This window comes from Lissotriton vulgaris, chromosome 4_1 (genome assembly GCF_964263255.1).
Source record: "Lissotriton vulgaris chromosome 4_1, aLisVul1.2, whole genome shotgun sequence".
Taxonomy (NCBI): Eukaryota; Metazoa; Chordata; class Amphibia; order Caudata; family Salamandridae; genus Lissotriton; species Lissotriton vulgaris.
Genome location: NC_141691.1, coordinates 351,183,393 through 351,195,675, shown reverse-complemented (window position 1 = coordinate 351,195,675; position 12,283 = coordinate 351,183,393).

The following is a 12,283-nucleotide window of genomic DNA, read 5'->3' as shown; positions in this document are numbered from 1 at the left end:
CGTCTCACTCGTGGGCCCAGATCGTTTAGCCGCTCATCGCAGCCGCCATTGCCGGAGCCGCAGGTCGGCGATCTGGTCCCGTCCGCTACTTCCCCCAAGTGAATAGGCGCTATTACGGGGTCCCCGCCGCGTTCTGCTGTCGGCGCTGACTTCTCCCGGTGGTTTAGGGAGATCAGCGGCGTGATTTAGCGCTGACGGGTATGATCGGGCAGGGGAGCCTCACAGACCTGCGTCCGATCACGCCGCCATCTTGGACACGCCCCCGCTTAACTGTTTTTTTTTGCTGGTGGTGAGACTAGCGTTGAACTATCAGATGGTTCTGAGATCTCCAGGGGCGATGTGCGCAGGCACATGGATTATCCCTTCTGCTTGGCACTACCCTTTTACTTGCATTATTACTAGATGACACTATCTCTAACTCAGATGCCTTCCAAGTTACTTCGAGTATCAATGACTCTTGTCTATCCTCAAGTTCTTGTACCATTAAGGCAGCATCTAGCGTGGTGTTCGTTGCTGCCAACTGTTCTTTCACCAGGACAATTTCACTATCAATCATTCCCACCGCTGACTTTAAGTATTAGGTTAGGGGTGGGTTAGCAGACTGTGAATTTCCCTGAGATTGTGGTTGTTTCCTCTTGCCCATCTTCCTTGCGTGGGAAAGACAGAAATATGGTAATGCGATCTATAATACTCCTCACTGGTATTTTACGGAAGGTCCTTTGACACAGCCAAGGGGGGTTACCCAGCCCAGTCTCCTCCTGTTGCTGTCGGGCGCAGATGGGCCCGCCCTTGGCCCATACTTCCCCCAGGCCCAGACCGGGCACGCCCGTGCATGTCCCGTGCTGCGGGAGCCCTGGCCTGGCTCTTATGCGTCTCTTGGCGCATGTTGTGACATCAGCAGCAGGCGCGCCACTCGGTACACTTGGTAGGTGAGTCCCTCCTCAGTCAAGCTTCCTAGGACCAAGCTTCCTAGGACCGGTTTCTGGCAGTCCAGCCGTCTTCAGCCAGGCTTGCTTGAATCTAGTGGCAAAGTGAGCAAGGGACTCACGTCTGAGCATACCCTGCCAACTTTCAAGCAAGCCTGGCTGAAGACAGCTGTAATGCCCGAAACCGGTCCTAGGAAGCTTGCTTCCGGTCCAGGGAAGGCATGGCTTTGCAGTTCGGGATGGACTGTTCCCATGAGGCACAGGGTCAGACTGATTTGCATATAGCCATGTCTGAACTGGTGTGGCAGAGTGGGTCTATAGAACGGTGATGGATTAAACCCAGATCTGTTGACTGGGTGTGAGTGTTTGATTGGTTCAGATGCTATATCCATCACCACCCCTTTTTGTACCACTTTGTTTGCCATATGTTGACAGGGTATGCTCAGACGTGAGTCCCTTGCTCACTTTGCCACTGGATTCAAGCAAGCCTGGCTGAAGACGGCTGTAATGCCAGAAACCAGTCCTAGGAAGGTTGTTTCCGGTCAAGGGAAGGAATGGATTGGCAGTTCGGGCTGGACTGTTCCCATGAGGCACAGTGTCAGACTGATTTGCCTATGGCCATGTCTGAACTGGGGTGGCAGACTGGGTTACAGATCGGTGATGGATTAAACCCAGATCTGTTGACTGGGTGTGAGTGTTTGATTGGTTCAGATGCTCCGTCCATCACCACCCCCTTTTGTACCGCTTTGTTCGGCAGAAGTTAGCAGGGTATGCTCAGACATGAGCCCCTTTCTCACTTTGTCACTGGATTCAAGCAAGCCTGGCTGAAGACGGCTGTAATGTCAGAAACCGGTACTAGGAAGCTTGTTTCCAGTCCAGGGAAGGCATGGCTTGGCAGTTTGGGCTGGACTGTTCCCTTGAGGCACAGTGTCAGACTGATTTGCATATGGCCATGTCTGAACTGGGGTGGCAGAGTGGGCTAAAGAACGGTGATAGATTAAACCCAGATCTGTTGACTGGGTGTGAGTGTTTGATTGGTTCAGATGCTCCGTCCATCACCACCCCCTTTTGTACTGCATGTGTACACAGCCTGGGCCAGCGCTGGGCTATGTGATGTTGGTAGTCGGATGCAGTGGCTTGTAAGTGGCCTTTGTGCTTGGTGCAGCTGTCATGCATTTGCCCTACCTGTACTTCCTAATGTAATTTAAGTACTGGCCATTGACTTTGCATTCTAAGTCGTGGGCTTCAGGTATCGTATGCATTGGGGTAGTCTGGGAAATCACATGTAATGGAATGGCAGTGGCCTAATCTGAGTGTGCTTTCATTAATGTGTGCATTGCCTGACCTCAGATTTGTGAGGCTTAGACATCTGACACCAATGTGCAACGGCAGTTGTACCCCAGAGAACGACATGATGGATGACATGAGCTCATGTCCATTGTGGACTGTTATGTTGTAGTCTGTATCTGTGTTGTCCCCTTCTGCTCAATCCAGATATGGCATTGGCAACATGTCATGTGGTTCATCTTTGCCCCCATCAGGGCCCAAGGTGTGCTCAGATCTATTTGTGTGTCTGGTTGAATGGAGCCACTGGCGGGATATTGTGCTGTGTGGTCATCACATGGCTCACTTGTGCCTGGTTTACTTGTTGGCACGCATTGTTCAAGTTTAAAATTAAGGTTGCACAATGTTATTGCACAGGGTGGTGTGCAGCATGTAGATTCCATCATCTTCAGTATGCATTGCTTGCATATGATTGTTCTGTTGATGCCAATGAACTGACCCTACATCTCTCTCTCTCCCATGCAGCATCTCCCGTGGGCAAGGAAGGACAGGTGATGGGCGTCAGTGGTGAGGCATCAAGCACAAAGAACTATTGATGGACAGAATGCAAAACAATGTCATACATTCACCCCAGTACAGAGATCTGGGCCTAAATCCATAGTTTGTTTTGCTCACCTTGCCATTCTAGTTTGGACCCAGTCATATGCAAATCAGTCTTGACCCTGCGCCCAATGGGAACAGTCCAGCAAGAACTGCCAGACCGGGTCCTCCCCGGACTGGAAACAAGCATCCTAGGACCAGTTTTGGGGTTTCACCCCTCTTCAGCCAGGATAGCTTGATTCCAATGGCATGGAGAGCACCGGACTCACGTCTGAGCATACCCGTCCCACTCAGGGTGGGAAATGCAAAAAGAACTATTGATGGACAGAATGCAGAACAATGTTTTACATTCACCCCAGTACAGAGATCTGGGCCTATATCTATCGTTTTTTTGTCCCCCTTCCCATTCCAGTTTGGACCCAGCCATATGCAAATCAGTCTTGACCCTGTGCCCAATGGGAACTCACCAGCCACCTGGACTGGAAACAAGCATCCTAGGACCGGTTTCGGAGTTTCAACCCTGTTTAGCCAGGATAGCTTGATTCCAGTGGCATGGAGAGCATGGGACTCAGGATGCTTGTTTCCGGTCCAGGGAAGACATGGCTTGGCAGTTCGGGCTAGACTGTTCCCATGCAGCACAGGGTCAGACTGATTTGCTTATGGTCATGTCTGAACTGGCGTGGTGGAGTGAGCTAAAGAATGATGATGAATTAAACCCAGATCATTTGACTTGGGGTGAGTGTTTGATTTGCTCAAACGCTCCGTCCATCATCCCCTTTGGTATCGCTTTGTTCGCCCTAAGTTGACAGGATATGCCCAGACGTGGTTCCCTTGCTCACTTTGCCACTGGATTTAAGATAACCTGGCTGATGAGGGTTATGAACCCGAAACCGGTCCCAGGAGGCTTGTTTCCGGTCTAGGAAAGACATGGCTTGGCAGTTCGGGCTGGACTCTTTCCATGAGGCACAGGGTCAGACTGATTTGCATATGGCCATGTCTGAACTGGCGTGGTGGAGTGAGCTAAAAAATGATGATGGATTAAACCCAGATCATTCGACTGGGGGTGAGTGTTTGATTTGCTCAAATGCTCCGTCCATCATCCCCTTTGGTATCGCAGAGGCATGAAGCACAACAGCTGGACATGAGCACAATGACACAGATGTGACCAACGCCTCCGAGAGGGACAGGAGTCTGCTTGAGGAATCACAGAGAGAGAAGCAAACCTCATCGTCATCTGGCGCCAGCAGTGACGCATCCATGATAGCGGGCACAGGGAACGAGGACTCTGCCTCCTCTTCCACCATACAGCGTCCAGTGCCCACCCTCCCACCTACTTCCATTAGTGCTGCCTGTGTTCACACCAGTAAGAAGGGAAGAGTGACCTTCACCCCAGGCACCACGGTCCCTGCCCCCCTGCTGCCATTAATTCTGAGTCTGTGGACGTTTTGTGCCAGCTGTGTGTGAGCCAGACAGCTCTCCTCAATGCTTTTGTAGACCATAACAGAAAGTTGGCACAGGTGGTTGCTTTCATGGAGGCATTCATTCAGACATGGGTGGGCTACACCAGACTGTCCAGTTTTTGTCCTCCGCTGTGATGGCAGCCATTCAACTGGCACAATCTCAGAGTCCAGCTCCATAGTCCAGCTCCAGTCCCTTTGTCCACCCTCACTGCCGGTGGCCACATCTAACGAGAGTGACCACACAACACAGACATCAAGGGCAAGATACAGCACACGCAGCACACAGCAGCAACAGCCCAAGAGGTCAAGAGCACAGACACCATCCCACAGAAAACTAAAGCCACCCCAGAGTGCAAAGACAAGAGCCCATCAGGTGACACCAAGGGCCACAAAAGCAAGAATCAGGCCTCAGGGTCACATGCTTCAGAGGCATCCCCGGCCCAGGACTCTCCTGTAACAAAAGCATCTCGCAAAGACAAGCAGACAGTTTTTGTCCCTGCTGAGAATGTGGTGCCTGCTAAGAATACACATAAGAAGAGCTCCAAGGCAGATTCACCCACGACCTCAAATCCCATCCAAAGGACTGTGAAGCAGGGAAACAAGGGCACTGTAGGGGGTACACCTGGTAAACAGGGGATGGGCAAGGCCTGGCCAAGCGTCCAGCTGGATCCAGCATTTTCCCAGAGGGAGGGCCACCGTATGCATCTGATGCAGCTATGGTGGTGAGTGTGCCTGTTGAGTCCAGACAACTTTCCAATAATCCCAAAACAGGGAAGCCATTTCAAATACCCAAGAAGTGGAAAGGCACCCCTCAACAATATCCCACCCATACTGCGTCTCACTTCAGCATGACTCTACCTCCACGTGCCACTACACTACCTGGTACAAGCAGCCCTCCAGCTTCCCAGGGCATGGATGCCTCTGCCTCAGCTGGGACTTTCTCTCAACGGTCCAGTCCTCTAACTGTCCCCGACACACAGCCACCAACCAGTCCGACCGACAGCCAAGTCTGAGTGAAAATCCCCCTCACACACCTGTCTCACCCACAGCAGTGCCTGCATAGCCCATTCTTACCATCCTGACTGTTTTGCTGACCATGGCAGGGTACAGTCACACACATTCCCTGTGCAGGATCTCATGATACTACTCTGAAACTTGAACGTGCCACTGGCCTTGTTGTTCTCTGCTGTTTGCGCCTTACCTGTGCAGCATCTCATGGACATACTCTGCACCTTGAACTGGCTACTGGCCTTGTTGTTCCCTGCTGTTTGCCCCTTACCTGTGCAGCTTCTCAAGGACATACTCTGCACATTGAACTGGCCATTGGCCTTGTTGTTCCCTGCTGTTTCCCCCTTACTTGCGCAGCTTCTCATGGACATACTCTGTACCTTGAACTGGTCACTGGCCTTGTTGTTCCCTGCTCTTTGCCCCTTACCTGTGCAGCTTCTCATGGACATACTCTGCACCTTGAACTGGCCACAGGCCTTGTTGTTCCCTGCTATTTGCCCCTTACCTGTCCAGGATCTCATGTACCTCAACTGCACTTTGTCCTGGCCACTGGCCTTGTTGTTCGCTGCTGTTTGGCCCTTGCCTATGCAGGAGCTCATGAACCTACTCTGAACATTGGACTGACACTGGCCATGATGTGTGCCACTTACCTGTGCAGCTTCTCATGGACATACTCTGCACCTTGGACTGGCCACTGGTCTTGTTGTTCCCTGCTGTGCAGGATCTCATGTACATCAACTGCACTTTGTCCTGGCCAATTCCCTTGTTGGTCACTGCTCTTTGGCCCTTACCTGTGCAGCTTCTCATGGACATACTCTGCACCTTGTCCTGGCCACTGGCCTTGTTGTTCACTGCTGCTTGGCCCTTACCTGTGCTGGATCTCATGAAACTACTCTGCACTTTGTACTGGCCATTGGCCTTGATGTTCACTGCTGTTTGCCCCTTCCCTCTGCAGGATCTCATGTACCTCATCTGCACATTGTCCTGGCCACTGGCCACGCTCTTGTCTACCTTTGGTGCATATTGGTGTCATATGTGAATAAAATCAGTCACTCCTGTTGTCTGCCTTGTCAGTATCCTTGCTAAATGAAACGTTATGTGTGTGGGTATGGTTTTCTGTGACACATGCACTATATGCCACTTCAACATTGCCAATGGCTTGTTTCCTCTGATCATGTTTTATTAGCTTTGGCGTCCCAGACGTGTGCATCTGTGGGTGTTGGGTTAGCTGTATGTGTGTTTGCTGAAGGACTGCTTAGCTTCCTGGGTGTGTTGTTGTCTGTGTGCTGTTTTGGTTGTTGTTGTGGATGTTCATGGTGTGTCACTCATATCTGTATAGAGCAGGTATGTTTGCTGTGTACACACTGCTTGGTGTGCATGCAGTGATGTGAGTGTATGTTGCCTTGTCTTTGCTGTTGTGCACATCCTGATGTACTGCTGTGTTTGCAATGTGATTTCTTGGCATGTGCATCTGTTGTGTGTCTGATGTGGATGTGTGCAGTGTTTGGGCTGTGTTGTCTCTTGCGGTTAACAGATGCTCTGTGTGTGGTGTTCTATTTGCATGACAGTGTGTGTGTTTTGTTGGTGTGTTTCATTCAGATGTGTGTTGCCAGTGTGTTGTGCCTTACTGGTGTGTCTGTCACATGAACCTAGGTCTATTCTAGTTCCTGTGGTTGTGTTTGGTGCGTCCTTGGTGTTTCTGCTTCTCATATTTGAGTTGTCTCTTGTCATTCTTGTGCATGTGCAGGCATGTGGTACACTATGACACCATGTTGACTTGATGGGTGGTATGATATGTCTGTCTGTGTCCAATTTTAGGCCCATTTCTCCCAGTTTGTGTCCATGATTGTTTTGTGATGATGTACTTCTTGTATATGTTGTGGTATGTTGTCTCTGCATTGTCCATGACTGATGAGGTTGTGTACTCGTGTTGTGTCTGTGCTCCCATTGCCTTTCCACAGTTTTGCTGCACAGGTCATGTCTGGTCTTGTTGTGGTTCTTTGTGTGTGTTTTTTTTAGTTATGTGTTTGGCTGTTGTTTTTGTGCACACATTGGTTCAGGCTTCCCTATGTGTGTGTGATGTTTGTGGATTCCCCCAGAGAGTGTGATTGTGTATCAGTGTATTGACTGGACATTATTGGCACCCTTCTGTGTGTTTCACACTGGTGTTGTGTGCTGCAGGTGTGAGGGGGGTATGTGTGAAGTTTCATACTTGTGTTTGACAGTAATGGAGTGCTGCAATGGGCCCTGTGTGCTGTGCTGCTGACATACTCCTGTCAAGTAGTTGGATGCAGATGTGTCGCTGTTCACTGTTTGACTTCATACCCTACCTTTCATCCCTGTGCCTATACATGGGTTGCCTTGATGTCTCCCTGAGTTGTTGCACTGAGGTGACTGTAGTTTGACTTCACTCACTGTGCCAGCCATGTCTGATTCGATGGGCTGAGTGTGTTGTTATATGTTCCTTCTCTTGCATGTGATGTACACATGCACAGTGGTTTGCTCCTTGGCCTTACATTTATGTGCACCTCACTTTGGCTTTCCTATATGTTGTACTCCATTACTGCGTGCATGTGGTCTGTGTATGTGGCTGTGTGTCAGTGTGGGATATGTGTGTGTGACTTGACAGGCTGTGTGTACAGTAGAGTGATTTTACATTATCTGTGTGTGTTCATTGTGAGCTTGTACTCAGTTTTCTTGCCATTAGTGTGGTGTTGTTGTGGTGTGTGGGTTGCCCTGGCCCTGTGGTTCTGTGCTGTGTGTTCCGCTGCTGGCACACTTGCGGTGGCTTTTTCCCTATTTGTTTATTGTGTGGTACAGGGTGTGGGTTCATTTGGCTGCTTATTGTGCATGGGGAAGCATAGGAGGGGCATATGGCATGTCCCTTCATGTTGGGGGAGGCCTAGTGTGTGGAGGGTGGTGGTGTGGCCCTGGGGTCTTTGTGCACTCCCCATGCCTAGTGCTGGCCCTGCCTTCTGCATTGTGCACATGTTTTCACGCGTCTTCACTGCTGCAGCGACGTGACTGGGACATTACTTCATGATTGCGGTAGATAGGTGACCTGGATGCGGAGGGGTGATTTGGTGACAGGTAGGACATGTGTGGGTACACTTGAGGATGTGTTCCTGTCCCCACAAGGGTGTCTGGTGTGGATAGGAACCCTATATCAGTACATGAGTTGTGTGTTGTGGTTATGTGCGCGATTGTGTGTTTGCATACCTGCGGCTGCGTCCGCGACGGTCCCTGAGTTGCTGGTAATGTATCAGGTACAGCACCGGGAAAACGTGTAGAGCTGGATTCATTGCTGTCGGGACCGGGTGGAAGGGACTGGGACTCTGATTTCTCGCTCCGCTGTCATGCTTCCGCCATCTCTGATTGGGCGGTTTGTCTGCTGCGGCACGACTAGCTTTTTGGGGCATCCTGATTTCTACAGCGGACGGGATGTCATTCAGCATGGCGGTGAGTCTCCATTGGTTCCCACTACCACTGTGGCGGGTGCACTTTGACGGCGATTCACATTACACTGCGGCGGATGGGAAATGGGCTATATGTGGCCATACTAATATGGCAGGCGTGAGGACCGCTGCTGGCGTGCAGAAAAAAAGCATTTTCCGCCAGCACCGTGGTGGTGCCTCCGCCCGCCATCCTAATAGATCCCTTAATGCTTTATTCAAAATTAAGGTCATTGCATAAACCAAAAAGCCGTTAGTTAAATCTTGGGGATTCAGCAATCATAGCACCTCCAAATCAAATATTGTAAGCAAATTAACATAAGGTTAATCTCTAAACAAGTAGAAGCCAGAAGCAAAATACAGTTCAACAAGAGCACCGACAGAGTTTGCCTACAAAGTAAGTAAGCAAAAGTTTAGGTATAAATTAATAAACAGACTAGCCAAAGTCTCCTCAATTTATAAGGCAGAGAAAGTCTAAGTTTAGCTCAATAGACAGACTGACAAAGAGTCTGCACAGTTAGGAAAGCACACATTCAGTTTAGTCAGAGATGATACAATAGCACTAAATTTAGAAATATACATTCATGTAAACCGATCACTTTTCAAATACACAAAATACATCAAATAAGATAATTCTAGCAAACACCTCCTTTCCTACATATGTTACTAATGAAGTATTCATAAGAAATACAATAAATCACATGACATCTATAAAATACAGAAGTGCAACAGATGGTTCAGCAAATGAATAGTCCATAGAAAAGACTCGAGCAAAGCACTAAGAATTCTACAACGATAGGACAATCCTGAACATGGTGTCCTTGTGAGAAACGCACATTAATACAATGTATTATTAAAATAAACAACACCACGAAGTAGGTTTCTGTTTTGTTGATTTTCTGAAATGGAAAAGCACACAGAGAAACACTTGGAGAATGCTCATTCAGATAAAATATAATCCACTACTTTTTTTTACAAATTTTAAACTATTATAATGCAAGATGGTTAAGTCCTAATCAAGCTAATTTAAGGTCATTTAAATTAAGCATTCTTTTCATATTATTAGAAAGCTTTTACAATCCCCCCAGTGAATTTTTAAATCATCAATCTTCCCCTTCCTTAATTTATCTGATCATCTTCTTCTTCTTCTCACATCAACATTTAAACCTCTCTTCGAACAATGTCCATATTAGTTCAAGGCACATGGGGCATCATTAGCCGCCCGCCATACTGATGAAAAATTGGACCGCCAGCCATATGGGAGGCGGTCCCGTGGGGGAGATTAGGATGCGCCTGCCGCACTGGCGGGCGCATCATGCATTTTTTACATTGCGGGGGCGGTGCTTTCAGCAGCATCCACCACAATGGTAAAAATGCATGTTGTGCATTTGCATGCACAAAGTGGCAGGCACTGCGTGGTGCCTGCCGTATTGTGCATACAAATGCAGGGGGTACCATAGGTACCCCCCATGTGCAACCCCAAACTACCTGGGGGACCGCAACGGGCCCCCAAATGTGAACTCTGCATGCCTTTCAGGGGCTGCAACGCCACCATGGAAAGGCGGCTCTTCTTCCTGCATACTAATATAGATGGAGGTGTATAGCAGCCACCGCCACCATATTAAAACCTTTTCCGCCCGGTCGAACAGTGTTGAATGGTCTTTCCTTCTGCCGGGGTCCCCCCACCATACTGATATGGTGGGGGAAATGGGTGGGTGGCTGGGTAGGATGTAGGGCAGATTGCCACCGCCATGCGGGTAGTGGCGATCCGCCCTACATCCTAATGAACCCCATTATGTTTAATATTATAATTATATTATAATGTTATGGGAATATTATTATGGGAACCAGCGGGCTGGGGTGCAGTAGGCGCACAGGATCGCGCAGGCACCACCTGTCATGGCGACAGCCTTGTGGCAGGGTGAGGGGTGCCGTCCTGGCAGACACGCCCCTGTAGGCGATGACAAGATGTGTGCCAGGTGGCGTGTGACTTAGCCTCCTCATCGCCTGTGTTAATTTGACCGTCGATGGTGGTCAGCCACGTGGGTGTATACCGATGGTCAGGATATTGGGAACACAGAGACACATGCAGTAGTTACTTTGGTGGCCATCAAGGAAGTGAATCACACCCAGAGCCACAGTCTATTTATTCACACTCCTATGCTGGACTGGTGTACACCGGCCAGCCCACTACGCTTACGCTTACATGGGGGGGCGACATAGCTACCTGTCCAAGTTCTTCCCCACTGTCTGAGGTAACATGGTTACATCCACTGTCCAAAACACTACAAACACCAGCAGTATATGTCCAAATGGACATGTATGTGCTCTGCATACTCAAGACTGTCCAGCACATCACTGCCACACTTGGCATTGAGTACATTATCATTCATGGGTCCATTGCCTCCTTCACATATTCTTGGTTCCTATATCTCCCCACATTCTGCAATTGTGTGGCTGAGGGTCTATGCCTTGGTGGATGGTTTGTCTACATGTCTGGCCCCTGTTACCATAGTTACTTGTGTTGTTTTGTCTGGTAGGTGGGCATGTTGGTTGGCATGTTGTATGTGATTTTGCTACGTGTGCATTCCCACAGTTGTGAGTTATATGATTGTGGAGTTGAGTGTGTGGTGTGTTCCATTGGCACTTACCAACGAGCAGTGCATTTCCATAGGTGCCAACCTGAAAGCGCTGGTAGACGATGGACTGTTGGTAGATGTAGGAATCATGCACACTGCCTGGGAAGTTGGCGACGACATTGGTGAACAGTCCCCGGTGGTCCACTAATGCCTGCACACTGATGGAATGCGTGTGCTTTCAGTTGCGGTAATTGTGTGCAGTGTCGGCAGGGGGCACAAGTAGGACATGTGTGCAGTCAATTGTCCCCAACACTTGCGGGAAGCCAGCTATGGCGTAGAAGTCTTGCTTGGTCTCCAGCTGTTCCTGCGCAGTGTGGGGAAGTGAAGATGCTGGGGTAGCAAGCTGATGATGGCATCCAAGACAGGTGTGAGGAACTTTGATAGGGTTGGCTGTGAGACTCCTCCGACTCTGGCAGTTGTTGGTTGGAAGGTATCAGAGGGCAGCAAGTGCAGCAGAGCCAGCAGCTTTGTCTTCGAAGGGATTTTGGTTGTCCGATGTGATGATACCTTCAGCCTGAGGGCAATGTGAGTCAGGATGTGGAAGATGATTGTCCTTTTCAGCCTGTAGTGGGTAATGACATCCTCTGGAGTTAATTCTCTGAGGCTGGTACATTTTCGGATGGTCAGCTGTAATGTTCTGTGCTGCCTCAGTGGTATTCCGGGGCAGTGGTCCTGGGGTGGAGATGGACCAGGGGGTGGCGGTTGGTGTTGTGGCCCTCTTGGGTCTCCAAGCTGCATAATTAGTAGCTCCATGGCATCTCTTGGTCTTCAGATGTGGCTCTGGGCTGGGCTCCGTTTATACTGCAGGTTTTCATCCTACTTAAGACCAGAAAAATCCAGGTCTTAAATCCCTGCCTCTAACATGCCTTATCGATGTTTTTTTTTGTCGGCGTCGCCGAAATGGCTAGTCGTTG